This window comes from Cebus imitator, unplaced genomic scaffold (assembly GCF_001604975.1).
Source record: "Cebus imitator isolate Cc_AM_T3 unplaced genomic scaffold, Cebus_imitator-1.0 Scaffold398, whole genome shotgun sequence".
Lineage (NCBI taxonomy): Eukaryota > Metazoa > Chordata > Mammalia > Primates > Cebidae > Cebus > Cebus imitator.
In genome coordinates, this window is record NW_016107713.1 from 1,902,319 (window position 1) to 1,922,717 (window position 20,399).

Here is a 20,399-nt window from a genome sequence, read left to right on the forward strand (position 1 = left end):
TTTTTTTATCTCAATTTAAATTTAACACAAAAAACATCATTAAGATGGCTAACTTGAGGCTCTCAGCACTTGGCTTCTAAACAAATGAGAACCAAAACAGCAGATAGATAACCACATGCCAAATAGAATGTCTAAGAGAAAACACAACAATTAAGCATAGAAGTGACAGAGGCCCGCTAAGGCACAAAAGGAAGTGGAAGCAAAGCAGCTTGCCTGAACAGGATCAGCTCAGATCCTGAAAAGATTCTCCATTAAGGAGAAAGGTAAGAGAGAAATCTATAGTGATCCACATTCTTACCATGGATGCCTGCAGTTATAGCCGTAAGAGAGCCCCCTGCTCTTCACAGTTCCTGGGCTATGTATTGGAAGCAAGATGGCTCCATCGTTTCAAAGAAAAAAGTCATGCTGATTCCTGCACACTCCTGAGATCTAAGGGGCTAAATCATTTGGATCCTTTTTGGAGCCATTCTGAGAGCCCAACACACACTACACTACATCCTGCTCTGGAGCTCAACAGCCCTTTCGTCTCTACATCCCTCAAACCTAGCTGATATCCCCCCATGTATGCCCATAGGACTTTAGCATTGTGGTGCTTACTGGACCCATTAGTACAGTCAGTTCTCCAGAATTCTAACCCACACAGTTTCCTAAGCCCCAGGAAGTATGGAGTCCAATGCCCCAGAAAGGGTACAGATAGAACAAAAAGACTCTGAGGATGGGTCTACCTTATGGGCTGCTGAAAGTGCCCACACACATCTTACAGGGATGTGAGGACAGGTCTGCCACACCTACCACCACTGGTATATGTGTGCGCTACCTGGGGACCTAAAACAGGCCTGCTATTACTGCCTCATTTGTTAGCATCAACCCAAACATGGCAACTGAGGGCATGAGGACCAGCCTGCCAAGCCTACCATTGTCATCATGGCACCCACGTATGTTACTTAGGGACCCAAAGGCCAGCCTACTACTACTAGTATTACTCTAAATGCCATAAGCTCAACACAGTCTCAAGAACTGGCCTGCTGATGTCACTGCCAGCACTCACACATGCCACTTGGGGGTCCAAGAAGGGTCCAACTCAGCCCCCATCAATACTGCCAGTACCGATGCACACATACACTGCCTGCAGGCCTGAGGACTAGCATGCCCAGCCCACTGTCTCCATTGACATTGATTACAGCAGACGACATCACACAGAAACTACCCTATTGAGCCTACCCAGAATCAAGGCCAAAGCATTTTACCCAACCAACTCTGTAGATACATCTGCAGGAAAGTATTTTTCTATAAAAGTCATTTCATAAAATTGAAAGAAGCAACTGTTACACCAGATGCGTAGATATCATTATAAGTACACGAGAAATAAGAAAAAGCGAGGAAACAAGACATGTCCAAAATGACTTACAAAGGCACAATAATTGTATAGTACAGATCCAAAAGGAAAGAAAATCTATGAAATAACTGAAAATAAATAAAAAAATAATGATCTAAAAGACAGTAAGATACAAGAAAACACACAGTCAATACAATAAAATCAGAAAAATAATTTATGATCTCAATAATAAACTCATCAATGATGAAGATATAATAAAGAAAGAACCAAACAGACACCCTGGAGGCATCATGTTGCCTGACTTCAAACTATACTACAATGCTAGAGTAATCAAAAGAGCATGGTACTGGTACCAAAAGAGAGAAATAGAGTAAGGGAACAGAACAGAGGCCTTGGAGGCAATGCCACACATCTACAACCATCTGATCTTTGACAAACCTGACAAAAACAAGCAACGGGGAAAGGATTCCCTGTTTAATAAATGATATCGGGAAAACTGGCTACCCATGTGCAGAAAGCAAAAACTGGACCCCTTCCTGACATTTTACAATAAAATTAACTCCAGGTGGATTAAAGACTTAAACATAACACCTAACACCACAAAAACTCTAGAAGAAAACCTAGGCAAAAGCATTCAGAACATAGGAATAGGTTAGAACTTCAAGACTTAAACACCAAAAGCATTGGCAACAAAAGCCAAAATAGACAAAAGGGACCTAATTAAACTCCAGAGCTTCTGTGCAGCAAAAGGAACAATCATTAGAGTGAACTGGCAACCAACAGAGCTGGAAAAAAATAACTGCAATCTACCCATCTGACAAATGGCTAATATCCAGAATCTACAAAGAACTAAAGCAGATTTACAAGAAAAAAACTAAACAAAGCCATTGGAAAGTGGGCAAAGGATATGAACAGACACTTTTCAAAAGAAGACATAAATGAGTCCAACAAACATATGAAAAAATGCTCGTCATCACTGGTCCTTAGAGAAATGCAAATCAAAACCATATTGAGATACCATCTCTCACAAGTTAGAATGGCAATCATTTTAAAAATCTGGAGACAGATGCTGGAGAGGATGTGGAGAAAAAGGAACACTTTTACACAGTTGGTGGGAATGCAAACTAGTTCAACCATTGCAGAATACAGTGTGGTGATTCCTCAAGGATCTAGAAATAGAAATTCCATTTGACTCAGCAATTCCATTACTGGGTATATACCCAAAGGATTATAAATCATTCTATTATAAAGATACATGCACAGGTATGTTCAATGTGGCACTGTTTACAATAGCAAAGACCTGGAACCAACTTAAATGCCCATCAATGTTATACTGGAAAAGGAAAATATTGCACATATACAATGTGGAATACTATGCAGCCATAAAAAATGATGAGTTTGTGTCCTTTGTAGGGACATGGATGAATCTGAAAACCATAATTCTTGGCAAACTGACAGAAGAACAGAAAATCAAACACTGCATGTTCTCACTCATAATTGGGTGTTGAACAATGAGAACAAATGGACACAGGGAGGTTAGCATCGCACATTGGGGCCTATTGGGGCAGTTTAGGTGAGGGACAGTGGGGAGTGGGGTAACATGGGGAAAAATGCAAGATATAGGTGAGGGGGGGATGGAGGCAACAAACCACATTGCCATGTATGTATCTATGCAACAATCCTGCATGATCTACACATGAACCCCAGAACCTAAAATACAATTAAAAAAAAAAAGTCCCCAATGTATTAACATCAGACTTCTCAGCAGAAACCTTATAGGCCGGGAGAGAATGGGATGATATATTTGAAGTACTAGAAAAAAGCCCTGTTAGCCAATAATGCTATACCAAGAAGAGCTATTCTCCAGGAATTAAGAAGAAATAAAATCCTTTCCAAAGAATCAAAAACTGAAGAAATTAATTACCCCTAGACTGACCTACAATCTAATCTTAAAGGAGTCCTACATCTGTAAGTGAAAGGAAAATATCTACCGTCATGTAAAACAGAAAGCCACCAAAGTATAGAGGTAAGCAATAACATAGAAATAAAGGATATACAAAGGATATAAAGAAAGGAATAAAGGACATATTCCTTTATATAGAAAGGATCAATGGACATACAAACTAATGCATCTCAAGGAACTAGAAAAGCAAGAATAAACCAAACCTGAAATTAGTAGAAGGAAATAAATCACAAAGATCAGAGCAAAATGAAATGAAATAGAGCACAAAAAAATGCAAAGAATGAATGAAGCAGTAAGTTTTTTATTTGAAAAGATAAAATTGATAAACTGCTAGCTAGACTAACCAAGAAAAAAAGAGAACACTTAAATAAAAAAATAAAAAATGAAAAAGAAGACATTACAAGAGATACCTCAGAAATATAAAGAATATTTGAGACTGCTATGAACAACTATACACCAACAAATTGAAAAACCTAGAGGAAATGGATAAATTCCAGAATATGTATAACTTATAATGATTAAAACACAAAGTAATTTTAAAAAATAACAGAACAGTCCAATGAGTAGCAAGATCAAATCAGTAATAAAAAGTCTCCCAATAAAGAAAATTCCAGGACTAGATGGCTATACTGAAAATTTTTACCAAACTTTTAAAAATAATGAAACCTATTCTTCTGAGCTATTTCAAAGAAAATGAAGAGAAGGGAGTTCTTTTTATTTTGATTCATTTTATGCGGTCAGCATTATCTTCATATAAAAGCTAGACAGAAAGGCAACAACAAAAAGAAAAGTATAAGACAGTATCCCTTATAAATATAAATACAAAAATCCTCAACAAAATGCTAACACAATTTCAACAACATATCAAAAAGAACACACATCATTATTGAATGCAATTTATCCAAGGGATGCAATGATGTCTCAACATACATACATAAATAAATGTGATACATTGCAATAACAGAATGAAGGAAAAAAAAACGTGATCATTTCAATAGATGCAAAAAACATTTGATAAAATTAAGTATCATTTCCTGATAAAAATTCTCAACAAATTAGGAATAAAAGAAACATAACTCAACACAATAAAGGCCATTTATGCCAAAACCAACACCTAACAAAATACTGAATGGAGAAAGTCTGATAAGGGAAAATAATACAAGGATGTACACTTTTACCACTATTTTTTAACATAGTATTGTAAGTCCTAGCCAGAACAATTAGGCAAGAAAAATAAATAAAAGGCATTTAAATCAGAAAAGAAGAGGCCAAAGTGTTGCTCTTTGCTGATGACATAATCTTATATATATATATATATATATATATATATATATATATATATAAACCTTGAGACTCTACCAAAAAGCCTTTTAAAACTGATAAACTAATTTAGTAAAGTCGTAAGATAAAAAATCAACATAAAACATAAGTATCATTTACATACATCAGTACTGAACTAGCTGAAAAAGAAATTGAAAAAGTAATCCCACTTACTATGTCTATAAAACAATACAAACAAACAAACAAAACATAGGAATAAATTTAACAGAGTTGTTGCAGGACTTCTCCAAGAAAAACTTGTACAAAACACTGATGGAAGAAATTAAAAAGGACAAAAACAAAGGGAATGGCATCTTATACTCATGGATTAGAAACATTCGTATTGTTACAAATGACCATACTACCCAAAGCAATTTACAGATTCAATGCAATCCCTATCAAAATACCAATTGCATTCTTCACAGAAATAGAACATAATAATCCTAAAATTTGTATGGAAGCAAAAATGTCCCCAAATGGCCAAAGCAATACGGAGCAAAAGACACAAAGCTAAAGTCCTTATACCATTTGAGTTCAAAATATACTGCAAAGGTATAGTAACCAAAATAGCATAGTAAGTGTATAAAATTGGTTTAAAAAACAATGAAATACAATAGAGTATCCATAAATAAATCTAGATGCTGTATTTACAGTCAACTGATTTTCAACAAAAAGACACCAAGAAAATACATTGGAGAAAGTATACCCTCTTCATTAAATGGTGCTGGTAAAGCAGGATATCCATGTGCAGAAGAATGAAACTGGACCCCTATTACCATATACAAAAATAAACTCAAAGTGGATTGAAGATTTAAATATAAGACCCAAAACTATAACATTATTAAACGAAAACCTAGGAGGAACACTTCAGAATATTGGTTGAGGCAAAGAGTTTATAGTTATAACTTCAAAAACACAGGCAACAAAACAGGCAAATGGAATTGGAATAGAAAAATGCTAAGCTTCTGAATAGCAAAGAAAACAATTAAGAGAGTGAGGAGGCCACCTGTAAACTAATATTTGGAAACTATTCATCAAGAAAATACTAATACCCAGAATATACAAGGAACTCAAACAATAATATCACAAAAAATACAGTTTAAAATTAGGCAAATAATTTGAATAGACATTTCTCAGAAGAAGATACACAAATACATCAAACAAATATATGAAAAAGGGTCCACATCACTAATAATCATGGAAATGCAAATTAAAACCACAATGATATATTATCTTATCTCAGAAAGACTATTATCAAAATACAAAAATAACAAATGATGGTGAGGATGTGAAGAAATATGAACTCTTACACTATTGGTGAGAATGTAAATAGTACAGATATTGTAAAAAACTATGTGGAGATTTCTATAAAAACTAAAAATAGAAGTATCATAAGATTCATAAACCCACACTTGTATTTATCCAAAGAAAAGAAAATCACTATATCAAATAGACACCCTCGCTCCAGTTTATTACAGCATTATTCACAATAGATAGAATGTGGAACCAACCTAAATGTCTATCAAAAGATAAATAGATACAGAAAATGTAGTATATATGCACAAAAGAATACTATTCAATCATAAAATAAAATAAATCCTGTCATTCATGGCACCATGAATAAACCTAGAGGACATTTTGTTAATTATTAGGTTTTTGCAAAAGTAATTGTGTTTTTTGCAACTATTTTTAATGACAAAAACCACAATTACTTTTGCACCAACCTAATAAAATAATCCAGGCACAGAAAGATAAATACCTTGAGTTCTCAATCATATGTAGGCACAAAAAAGAAAAAAGAAGAGAGAAGAGATGAGAAAGAAGAGAAGAGAAGAGAAGAGAAGGAAGAGAAAAAGAAAAAGAAAGAAAGAGAGAAAGAAAGAAAGAAAGAGAGAGAGAGAAAGAAAGAAAGAAAGAAAGAAGAAGGAAAGAAAGAAGGAAGGAAGGAAGGAAGGAAGGAAGGAAGGAAGGAAGGAAGGAGAGAGAGAGAAAGAAAGAAAGAAGGAAGGAAGGAAGGAAGGAAGGAGAAAGAGAAAGAAAGAAATGAAGAAAAAGAATTAAACTCATAGAAGTAGAGAGCAGAATTGTGGACATTAAAGGCTGGAAAGTTTTGGGGAAAAGGGAGGATGGGGAGAAATTGGCTAACATATATAAAATTTTAACTGATAGAAGAAATTAGTTCTGGTTTCTGTAGCATTGTGAAGTGAATACGATTAACTATAATTTATTGTATAGTTTCAAAAAGCTGGAAAAGAGGGTTCGAATGTTCACCACACAAAGAAATGATAAATTTTTGCAGTGATGGATATGCTAATTATGTTGATTTGATCATTACTCATTGTGTACACATATCAAAATACCATTCTATATCCCATAAATATGTACAATGAAACATTTTAACCACAGCATTCTATTTTTTTGTTCACAGCTGATTAATTATTAGTGAGAAATTATATTGGGGAATCTGCATAACACAAAAAGCTACTTATTAGCATTCATTTTCCCCTCAGTAAATAAATCTATCAGACTATTCACCTTCAAAGTCTGTAACCCTGGCAGGAGAAAAATCACCTAATTTCAAATTAAGTTTAACCTTTCACAACATTAATTATTTATGCAACAATTTCCTTTCTGAGTATTCAAGTACAGTATTACTCACACGCTTTGACTTTTGTGACAATGAATAATTACAAAACAGGGGCTGAAGGAATGGAACTTTGGCAGTTGAATTGGTTTTAGGGAGTCTCTATTTTAATTCCTTTAACTAGATAACACTGAAAAAAAAATCATGTTTTCAGCATTAGAAATTTCTAATTAAATGAAGGTTTTGTATAAAAATTATGATAATGTAAAATGATAATATATAAAATGTTAATTTGTATTTAATAGATTTTTACCCATGGGGTAATCAAATTAAAATAATAAAGTATAAAGTTTATATGTGAAGAAAAACTTCATAGCTTTTAAGATGTAAACTATTATTGACATTTTTTCTCAGAAAATTAGTAGTTCTGAATTTACTGAAGCTAATTCTCTTATTGTCTCTGAACCACTTCAGTGAAAAGATAGCGGCATGGTAATTTGCTGTCTACATTAAAAAAGTCTGTATTTCCACTAATTCCCATCCCAGGGGCTCATCCCCAGAGATTATGAATATATTAGTTTGGGGACAGAATCAGACATTGGTACATCATCAACACTCCCAGATGACCATAATGTGCAATCAAGCAAAAAAAAAAAAAAAAAAAAAAAACCTTTAATTTTCTTTAAGGCAGGCTTCTAAACCTTGTTGAACTTTGAAATTATCTGGGAAGCTTTAAAAAAATACAGCTAGCTGGGTCCCACCTCCAGATAGTCCAATTTAATTGTTCCGGGCTGTGGCCTGAGCATTAGGGTTGTTATAGCTCCCCCAGAAACTCCATAGGCTGAAATGGTTACCCACATCAGTTAACAGCAAATTCTAGCATGCTCTTGATGTGCAGCATCAAGGTATGTGTCACTTGTTATAACCTGCTGTTGCTACTACCTACAGACTTTGCTGTTCAATCTTTTTGGCATGACTTTGTACTCTGTCTTATCTTCACAACTTATTTATCACTTCTCAAGTGTGATTCACATTCTCCCTTTAAAATCTTTGAGAAATACTCTTGTTCTTTTGAACTAGCCTGGGTCCCCCTTTCACGTGACAGTTGCCTCCCATATGGCTGCATAGGTAGTATGCACCACAATCAGATTCTTAAGGTTCCTCTAAATATCATAGGAAAAAAATAACTGAGATTTGTAAATCATAACAAGAAAGAAAACCTCAATATGGCAGGCTTAGGACAAAGACATTATAATTTAGGCTTAATAACCCCTCATATAACTTGGGTTCCTAAGAACCCCTGAGCTGACATGAACTTCTAAATGAAAAGTCTTTCCTTAATTATTACTTAAAATTAGATAAATATATACATGCATTCCAGTAGACAAAATTCTTCATCTCTCAGTTCTGTAGCCTCTGTCCTATAGAGAAATATCACTTTTTAATCTTTCTATCAACTCTGGAATCCACACATGACATTCTGTTTCCTTTATGCAGATATAGATTATAGATTTAACCAACTAGCTGAAACAACCCGGTTGTATTTCAGTTTTAGTTTACTTAAGCAATACATTACTAAGTTGTTTTTACTATTGTTTTCAACTTTTTGTCTGGTTACACTATGTAGTTACAGTTGAGAGTACTGAAATTTACTTTCATTAAAGCTTCAAAATCTAATTTCTGAAATACACCGTAGAATAGCAAACTCACAATCAAACTGCAAGGGGGTCATTCAACAATGAAATACTCATTATGTAAGCTTTGTGGGTTTATGCTGAATATGAAATTCTTTGAAATACTGAATTACACAGCTCTAGATTATAGAGTCTCTTTCTATTTCTTTCAATGAATGTGAAATTACTGACTCCACCTGGAGCCCTAAGCAGATGAGGAAGTAATTCAGTCTTTGCAGTGGAAAGCTATTAGTAAGGTGGTATTTGCTATTTTGTGAAAAATAAAAATAATAAATCTTCGCTTTTTTATTGTACAGAAAGAGAGAGTACATGTATATAATTTTATACATAAGACTATACACTAAAGAGGGACTTCTGGGCTATTTATATGTTTGATATTACCCATTAATGATCAAATAAAAATGTAGCAGCTGTTTGATAATCCTTTTAAAAAACCCATTATTACTAAAATGACAGCCTTTCAATATACAACGGGAGCAACGTATTAAGCTGTGTTAAAATTAGTATTACAATTTTTCTAGAAAATTGCAATGGTGTAATATCTTCTTGGCATAATAATCATGCTCTTTCTTTGCATAAAGTTTTCAAATATTTTAATTCCAGTTTCCAATAATTTTAATTTGAAATAAAGAAAAAACTCATGTAACCAATTTTGTAAATAATTTGGTAGCTAACAAAAAAAATGGATAATAAAACTGCACATTGTATTAGGAGGCATTCATATAGTACCTATTATTGTACAATTGTATAATAATTAATACAGCTAGACACCTTTGAAGTATTTTTAAGGAAAGTAAGGAACATAGCTTTAGAAAGTGGTATGCTGGTATATGAATACCAATGGCTCTCAAAAGGACTACATATATACGCACATACATATATGTTTACTAAAAATGTTATAGATAAAAATGTTATAGATAAAAATGTTGTGTGACACACTATACAAATATTAAAATATCCACTATCGTTTATTATTAATTTTATATAGACAATTGGTTCCAACAATATGCTTATGTTGATATTTTGCTGAACTCTTATATCCATTAGCAAGTCTAGCTGCAGGTGATAAATAAATGTAGATCTGACATAAATATTGGCGGATATTTCTGTTTACCTTCATGAGCAAGATGCAAGTAAAACAGAGAAGACATATGTTGGAACTTCACTCTTTCATCAGTCATGTTAGACCGATTTTTTGCTGAACTATCAAATAATGAAAGAATAATTTTTAATTCCTTCATGCTTTTCATAAAGTAATGGCTGATGACACTACAAACTTTTAAATTTCAGCTTCATTACTAACATGTTTCTATTGTTTTCTTCAGCCCAGACAAGGGTTTTGCAAACCTTGCAAAGAACCATATGGTATATACTTTAGGCTTGTTAGCCATATGGTCTTTATTGCAGCTATTCCACTCTGCCGTTAGAGTGTGAAGAGTTCCAATAACACTTTATTAAAATAGGCAGTTGACCCACAGGTGGTAGCCTACTGACTCCTGATTTAGACAATGAATTAAAAAATAAATAAACCAAGTCTGATGTGTAGAATTCGCTGATTGCTGTGGTGTAAATACTTCTACCACGGTCGACTTCAAGCTACCAAGGTAATTTCATTGAAACTTACTGTGTGAAGGGATGCTCAATAGTAGAATGTCATACAGTATTTTAAACATACAGATATGATAGATATTATTATCCTCACATAGAGAATGGTAACATGAAATGACAATTAGGAAATAAGATTTAGTTTTTATTACTTGTATCTTTAATATAATTTAATTGTATATTATGTATATGCATAGGTGTGTGCATATATATGTGTATATGTTATAATGGTTGTATTGACAACCAGCTTACAAAACCCAAATTTAACAATCTGCTCTGAGAGTTGACACAAGCCTGCTTCAGCAAACCAAGGGTTTTAGACTTTATAATGATTTAAAAAACAAGAATTTATTTCAATCTCTATAAGTAATTAAAAATATTCCATAGATATTTTTCTTAAAAATTTTGACAGGGGATCTTTACACTAGTCAGTCTTTCACAGCTTTTATGTGAAGAAATAATATTAGCGTTTAGTTAGTTGTACCAATAGTATCACTAGATATAGACTTTTCTGAAGACAATCAAAAAATGTATACATACAAATAGAGTCAAACATTAAAAATCATATATCAGTTATAACATATACATATATCCAAGTGGAAGTGGAACTGTAGTAAAAGAGCAATTATCATAGATAAATTTTCTTATGAGCTCGATTTTCATTTTCAATGTGATAAAATAATAGGTCTTTCACATTTGACACTTCTCCCTTTCATTAAGTAAAATTATGAGCCTTGTCATTTGCCTTCCTCATGAGAATATCAGAAGGATACATGGAGTAATATCCAGGCAGCATGCATAGCTATTTAGTGAAAAGGCATTTTGCTAAAAACAAAGAGATTTGCAACTCCATGCACAGTATGACCTAGTGTTACAGTTAAATTGTGGAACTGAATAGGCAAGTTGGTTTATTGTGAACACACAGCAGGTGTGTCAGATCCTTCCCTATGCTGGCAATTCCAATAATTCTGCCCTAGCCTCTTAATGGTTTCTTTTTGTGTACCACTGTATGGTGACAGTAAGCATGGCTTGACAGAGGGTCCAGCAGGAAAGTTGCATGATCTTTGACTTCTATATGCTAAACTTTGCCTTAGATAATCCTTCATGGACTGACCTTTTAGATTAACTGCTGTAACTTTGGTTTTACAGTGCAAATATAAATGTGCTTCAGCTAACAATAGTCTGAGGTAGGATAATATTCAGTCCACATATGTGGGGAAATAAAAGGATAAACACAATATCTTATGTTTGCTAGCTGAAAAAGAAAAACTACAGGCCAATATGAGTGTCTGTAAAATGATCTTTAACTTATTCGAAAATAAATACATAAAAATCAATAAGGCAAAGATTTTTAATTTTCAAAGATGTTTAATTTTAATATAGAGAAGCCTTTACTAAGGGGGAAAAAAGAGTATTTAGCTTCTAAATAGCTTTGAATGCACTTCTATATTTAGTGATTTAGGGGGGCTTTCCTCAGTTCTAAATTCGTAAGTATCCTAGTAGAAAATAAAAGGGGAAAAGCTGAGACCCTAGAATGGTTTATATGAGAACTCCAAGTAGGAAATGTACATGAAGTAAACATTTTATTAACATTTTTTTAAAATTATTTAAGCCCCTTCTATAGAAAAACCTATAATCTGTCAAATATGTAGATTTCCTATTTCAACATCACCATTCCAAGAAGTAAATTATTGTTTGAAGCAAAGTTAATAAATTAATGTTATAATTAAAGTTATTCCATATATTAAAACAATTAAAAGTTTACGATATACTAGGGCAGTTGAAGATGAGAAAATTGTTTTCAAAAATCCACCAAGGAGTCTGCATAAATCCAATCTAATGTGATCAGCTAGCTAGCTTGACACAAGGTTAACTTTTTCATTATTTTACAAAAAAGCAAATATAAATTTTGAGGCCCTTTAATATCTATGCCAATTGGCAGATACTTGTGAGAAATTGCTGTCATAGTTTTGTTGTTTTTAAAGCAGCAATAGCTGTGATAGTGAAACATCCTTTTTTAATGAAGGCCTAGAATAATTTTGTGAGCTGCCTTTCTGTCACCTAGATAGGAGAAGGTAGTTCTGAGAAGCATAAATAATAAATATAATATGACATTATATATATATATGTATATAATATGACATATTTTAGTCATTTTTAGTGAGGGTAAATATATGTAACCTATTTATCCTTAATAACAAATCAAAACTTCTCAATCATGTTATTGTTTGAAATAAGGTTTTACACTTTCATAGAACTTTAACACGATTTGCATTTAAAAATTTTTATTGTTCTTGTATAAAATACAAGTATTATGGCACTTCACTTTTATTGCTCAAATTAAAAATGCTTTTAGCTCTGGATGGACTTCCTTCTTAGGTTTTTATGAAGAAGATTCCTAGTTTAAGTGAATGGATATTGTAGGAAGTAACCTGCCATCCCTCTAACTTGGATCTGTTTTTATACCATTGTCTGGGGAAAAATAATGTTGGATCAGTTGCATATGTGCCAGATGTTCTCAAAGTTATTATTTTCAGGTAGAATCAAAACATGGAAGAACTGGGGCTACTATATGTTTAAATCAGACAATATGCTCTTTATTCAACCTGGATAATCTTAATTAAGATATCTGGGATAATTTTATAAAACATCAAGTATGTTTCTCTAGGAGAGATTTTGTGTTTGTGTATGTATTGTATATATCTGAAATAATGAGTGCAGAGCTTTATATAATATTATTTCATGTAATGAGGTAATATAATTTATTTGTATTGCAATTTTGAATGCATATCAATTCTGTCTGTTATCATTGCTTTAATACTTTAAATTTCAAATTATCTTTGTAAAGCAAATTATCTGCTAGACAGTATTATATGGCATCTCTCAATACAACTGAATAGGACCATATTGAGAATGAGGCCCAACTAAGTAGATATACGTAGTCTTTCTTTCCATCCATGTACACATATTCTAGTAAACTCTCAAATACATATAGGGTAATTATAAAAGTGATGATGAATAACTAAAGTTTTTTCAGTCCAATTTCAACATTTTTATCTGCTTGCTCCCAATCTTACTGAATATTTTCACATGAATATTTTCTTTCTATATTAATAAAAATACCAGTTTCAAATCTGTATTTCTGGTCAACTGAAGCAAATTCTCTGATGAAGCATAGACATATGCGTTTTAAAAATCTTTACAGATAATATATGATTGATATTTTAAAACCATTTGGAGGCAGAATCAGATGATGGACTAGAAGGCTTCACTGCTTATTACCCTGATAAAGCCACCAATTTAACAACTATCTACACGGAAAACCATCTTTATGACAACCAAAAATCAGGTGTGCACTCAGTAACTGATCTTAACTTTATATCACTGAAAAAGGCACTAAAGAGATATAAAAAAGCAGTACTCACTAGACAATGCCACCCCTCCCTGACCACATGGCAATAGTGGTAAGTTGTGGACAGCATATCTGGGTGCATGGGGAGGGAGAGCACAGCAATTATGAGGCATTGAACTCAGTGTGCTGCTGTTAGAACAGAAAGAAAGAAACAGATCAAAATCACCTGATGTCACCTTACAAAGGGAGCATTTAAACCAGCCATAGCCAGCGAGGAATTGCCAATCCCATTGATTGGAACACGAATCCCTGAAAACTTCATAAATGAGGGCTACAGTGCTCTCAGTCTTCAAGTCAACTTGAAGTTAATCAGATCGTTAGGAATGCAACTCTTAGGTGAGTCCTGATGCTAAACTAGGCCCAGAAAGGGAACTGAGGGAACAAGTGACATACTAAGACACTAGCAAGAGCAGCCAAATGAGTGCTGTTATTACTCCTCCCTTAACCCTGGGATGCACAGTTCCTGGCTCCAAAACAGAACATTTCCTTCTGTTTTAGGAGAGGACAGGGAAGAGTGTGGAGGACTTTGTCTTGTATCTAGGATACCAGCTCAGCCACAGCAGGATAGGGAACTAGTCGGAATTATGAGGCCCCTCAGGCCTTAGCCCTCAGATGACATTTTTAGATATACTTTGAGCCAGAGAAACCCACTACCTTGAAAGAAATACCCAGTCTTGGCAGCATCCATCACCTGCTAATTGAATATTCCTTAGGCCCTGAATAACCAATAGCAATACATTGGTATTACATCAACGGCCTTGGGTGAGCCTCTGAGACTTACCAGTTTCAGGTGAGACTCAGCACATTCCCAGCTGTGTTGTCTATCAGGCAATACTCCTTCTGCTTGAGAAACACAGAGGGAAAAGTACAAAGGACTTTGTCTTGCACCTTAGGTACCCGCATGGCCATGGGAGGGGAGGGGAGGTTGAGCATCAAGTGGGCTCTTTGGTCCTAGATTCCAGGACTTGACTGTTGAATGGCACTTATAAACCTTCCCTGGACCAAAGGGAAGCCCACTGCCCTGAAGGGTGAGTCCCAGGTCAGGTAGCATTCACCACAAGCTGACTTAAGTGATCTTGAACCTTAGGGAATGTTGGCAGAAATCTGATAATATTCCTCGAGGTCTGTGGTGGAAGGGGAGGCTTCTTGGCCTTGGGAAAGGGGCAGGACAATCTGTGTCTTGTGGTTTGAGGGTCAGCTCAGTCACAATAGAGTAGCTCACTTGGTACACTTCTAAGGATTTTTACTCTATGCCCTGAATTCCAGATGGCACTTATGAACCCACTGTGGTCTGGGAATCCTCACTGCTTTAAAGGAACGATACTGGTAAGGCTGGATTTGCCATCTACAGATTGTAGAGACATAGGCAGTAGCCAGGAAGTAGTTTACAGCAAACATTAGATGAGACTCAGTGCTATTGTATCTTTAGGTTTGACCCAGTACAGTCATAGCAGTGGTTGCCACTGCTTGTGTCACTACACACCAGGAACAGAAAGGTAGACACTGTATGTTTGAGGGAAAAAAAGGGAGAAAAATAAAAATCTCTGCCTAGTAATCCAAAGAATTCTCCCTGATCTTGTCTAAGATCACCAAGAGGATACCTCTATGACTCTGCAAGAACCACAGCATTACTGGGCTTGGGGTACTTCCTGTAGCAGATGAAACTTTAATCACAATACCTAGGTCCTTTAAAATATCTGGAAAGCCTTCCCAAGAAGAATGGCTACAAATAATTCCAGACAATGAAGAGTACAATATATACCTATCTCTTTAACTCTCAGACATCAAACAACATCTACTCGCATCTATACCATTTAGGAAGGCATGACCTCAGTAAATGAACTAAATTAGCCACCAGGGACTAATCCTAGAGAAACAGAAATATGTGACGTTTCAGATGGAGAATTTACAATAACCATGTTTAGGAAACTGAAAGAAATTTAGGATAATACAGAGAAGGAATTCAGAATTCTATCAGACAAATTTAAAAACAGATTGAAATAATTAAATATCAAGCAGAAATTCTGGAGCTGAGAAATGCAATTGACATACTGAAGAATACATCAGAGTCCTTTAATAGCAGAATAGATCAAGCAGAAGAAAAAATTAATGAGCTTGAAGACGGGCTAATTAAAAATATATACTCAGAGGAGATGAAAGAATAAAAGAATAGAAACAGTGAAGCATGCTTATAGGATCTAGAAAATAGCCTCAAAAGGGCTAATTTAAGAGTCATTGGCCTTCAAGAATAGGTAGAGAAAGAGATAGGGGTAGAAAGTTTATTCAAAGGAATAATAACAAATAACTTTCCAAACCTAAAGTAAGATACCAATATCCAAGTAGAGAAGGCAACTGAACATGAAGTATATTTAATCCAAAGAAGAATACTTCAAGGCATTTAATAATTAAACTCCCAAAGGTCAAAGATAAAGAAAGAATTCTAAAAGTAGCAATAGAATATAAACAAATAACATAAAATAGGGCTTCAAGATATCTGGCAGTGGACCCTTCAGTGGAAACCTTACAGGCCGACAGAGAGTCTAATGACATATTTAAAGTGCTGAAGGAAAAAATATATATATACTAGAATAGTACGTCTGACAAAAATAGCCTTCAAAAATGAAGACAAAATAAAGACTTTCTCAAAAGAACAAAAGCTGAGATTGCAATAGAAGCAATAAATATAGAAAGATTGCTACCAGCTTATACAAAAACACACTTCAATGGACAAACCAGTGTCACTGTGAATCAACAACAAACAAGCCCACAAAATAACCATCAAACAATACAAAGGTAGTATCAAATCCATGCATATCAATGATAGCCTTGAGTGTAAATGGGCTAAATTCCCCCACTTGAAAGGCACAGTGTGGCAAGCTAGGTAAAAAGGCAAGACCGAATGATATGCTGTCTTCAAGAGACCCATCTTACATATAAAAACACCCATGGACTCAAAATAAAGGGTTAGAAAAAAAAATCTACCAAGCAAATGGCAAACAGAAAAAAGAAGGAATTGTAGTCCTAATTTCAGACAAAAGAGACTGAAAACAAAGAAAAAACAGGACAAAATAGGGCATTATATATGATAAAGAGTTAAATTCAACAAGAAGATTGGACTACCCCAAGTAAATATGCACCAAACACAGGAGCACCCCAGTTCAGAAAGTAAGTTCTTAGAGACCTACAAAAAGACACAGAATCACAAACAATAATAGTGGGAGACTTTGACACTCCACTGATAGTCTTAGATAGATCATTGAGGCAGAAAATGTACAAAGATATTCAGGAGATAAATTCATAATTGGACCAAATTGATATGATATATCTCTACAGAATTCTCTATCCAAAACAACAGTATATATATTTTTCTTATTGCCACATGGCACATTCTTTAAAATTGATCACAAATTGGACATAAAATAATCCTCAACAAATGCAAAAGAGTGGAAATTATACAAAGCACACTCTCAGACCATGCTTTAATAAAAATAGAAGTCAAGACTAAGAAAATTGGAGGCACCACATTACCCAACTTCAAACTGTACTTCAAGGCTTCAGTACTGAAAATGGCATAGTACTTGTATAAAATCAGACACACAGACCAGTGGAACAGAATAGAAAGCCCAAAATAAGGTTGCACCTAAGATCAGCTGATTTTTTGTGAAGCTAACAAAAGCAAACAATGAGGAAAAGACTCCCTATTCAATATGTTGTTCTGGAATAACTGGCTAGCTAAATGCAGAAGATTTGAAGCTGAATCTACAGCAATCAACTCAAGATGGATTAAAGACTTAAAGGTAAAACCCAAAACTATAAAAACCTTAAAGATAACCTAGGCAATATCATCCTGGACATAGGAATGGATAAAATGTCATGAAAAAGACAACAAAAGCAATTGCACCAAAAGCAAAAATTAATGAGGGATCTAATTAAACTTAAGAGTTTCTGCACAGTAAAATATACAATCAACAGAGTAAACAGACAATCTACAAAATGAGAAAAAAATGTTTACAAACTGTGAAAATGGCAAAAGTCTAACATCCATCCATAAGGAACTTAATCAAATTTAAGAAAGAAAAAATAAACACTAAAAAGTTGGCAGAAGACATGAACAGACAATTTTCCAAAGAAGACGAACATTTGGCCAACAAGCATATAAAATGCTCAACACCACTGATCAATAAAAAAAATGCAAGTCAAAACTGCAATGAGATACCATCTCACACCAGTCTGAATGACTGTTGTTAAAAAGTCAAAAAAACAATATATGCTGATGGCCAGGCACAGTGGCTCATGCCTGTAATTCCAGCATTTCGGGAGGCCGAGGTGGGTGGATCACAAGGCCAGGAGCTCAAGACTAGCCTGACCAACATGGTGAAACTCTATCTCTACTAAAAATACAAAAAGTAGCTGGGTGTGGTGGTGTGCACCTGTCATCCCAGCTACTCAGGAGGCTGAGACAGGTGAATCTCTTGAATTCAGGAGGCAGAGGTTGCAGTGAGCTGGGATCACAGCCTGGGCAACAGAGTGAGACTCTGTCTCAAAATAAATAAATAAATAAATAAATAAATAAATAAATAAATAAATAAATAAATAAATAATAGATGCTGGCAAGGTTGCAGGGAAAAGGGAACACTTATACCCTGTTGGTGGAAGTGTAAATTAGTTCAACCCATAGTTTTCTTTTTTCTTGATGTGTCTGTCTGATTTTGGTATCAGGGTAATGACTAGCCTTGTAGAATGGCTACAAGGCTAGTTCAACCATTCTGGAAAGCAGTATGGTGACTTCTCAGAGAGCTAAAAGCAGAACTACCATTTGACCTGGCAATCTGATTACTGGGTATATACCCAGGGAAACATGAATCACTCTCCATAAAGACACATGCACACGAATGTTCATTATAGCATTATTCACAATAGCAAAGACACAGAATCAACCTAAATGCCAGTCAATGACAGATTGGGATAAAGAAAATGTGGTACATATACACCATGGAACACTATGCAGACATAAAAAGGAAAAGATTCTGTCCTTTGCAGAAACATGGATCTATCTAGAGACTACTATTGTTAGCAAACTGACACAGGGACAGAAAATCAAATACTGCATGTTCTCACTTGTAAGTGGGAGCTAAATAATGAGAACTTATGAACACAAAGAAAGAAACAACAAACACTGAAGTCCACTAGAGGATGGAAAGTGGGAGGAGGGAAAGGAGCAGAAAAGATTACTATTGGGTACTGGGCTTAATACCTAAGTAATAAAATAATTTGTACAACAAACACTGATGACATGAGTTTACCTATGTAACAAACCTTCACATGTACTCCTCTACCTAAAATAATAGTTAAAGAACAACTAATAACAATCCTACTCAAACTATTCTGAAAAATAGAGGAGAAGGAAATACTGAAAAACCCATTCTACAAGGCTAGTTATTACACTGATACCAAAACCAGACAGACACATAAAGAAAAAGGAAAACTACAGGACAATATCTCTGCAGGATATTGATGCAAAAATCCTCAAAAAATACTAGCCAACCAAATTCTACAATATATTAGAAAGATCACGCATCATGACCAAGTGGAATTTATCCCTGGTGTCAATATCTCTGCTGAATTTGATGCAAAAATCCTCAACAAAATACTAGAAAACCAAATTCTACAATGCATTAGAAAGATCATTCATCATGACCAAATTTATCCTAGGGATTTATCCCTAGGATAAAGAAGAAATGGTTCAACATGCACAAATCAATCAATGTAATAGTGTATATATATATATATATATATATATACACACACATACACACATACACACGATGGAATCATGTATATATAATTATATATAATATTTTATATATATGATGGAATCATATATATAAATCATCATCATATATGATTGTATATATCATATATAATCATGTATATGATTGTATATGATTATATATGTAACATAATCATATATATCCTACAAATTGTTTATATTTTATATATATATATATCTCCCACAAATTGTTTATCCACTCATTATTGATGGGTATTTGGAATGGTTCCATATTTTCGCAGTTACAAATTGTGTTGCTATAAATCTGTGTGTGCAAGTATCTTTTTCTCATAATGACTTCTTTTCCTCTGGGTAGATATCCAGTGGTGGGATTGCTGAATCAAATACTAGTGCTACTCTTAGTTATTTAAAGATTCTTCACACTGTTTTCTGTAGTGGTTCTACTATTTTACATTTCCACCAGTAGTGTAGAAGTGTTCTTTTTTCACTGCATTTATGACAACATCTATTATTTTAAATTTTTTTTGATTATGGCCGTTCTTGCAGAAGTAAGTTGCTATCCCATTGTCGTACTCTCCTCCTTTTACAGAGGATGTGGCTTCCTGAGAGCTGAAATCTAATGATTGTTATTTCTCTTCTGGATATAGCCACCCAGCAGGGCTAACAGTCCCTGGGCTGGTACTGGGAAGTTTCT

At 34.3% G+C, this 20,399-nt stretch overlaps 1 long non-coding RNA gene across 1 annotated transcript; it reads right to left on the minus strand.

Moving 5' to 3' along the window:
- Positions 1-1,622: 1,622 nt before the first annotated feature.
- Positions 1,623-17,533, minus strand: LOC108289268. The gene is made up of 3 exons (XR_001819084.1): positions 17,460-17,533; positions 10,655-10,660; positions 1,623-1,644 (listed from the first exon to the last, which is right to left on the minus strand). It is a non-coding gene; the product is annotated as an uncharacterized LOC108289268 (long non-coding RNA).
- Positions 17,534-20,399: the final 2,866 nt, after the last annotated feature.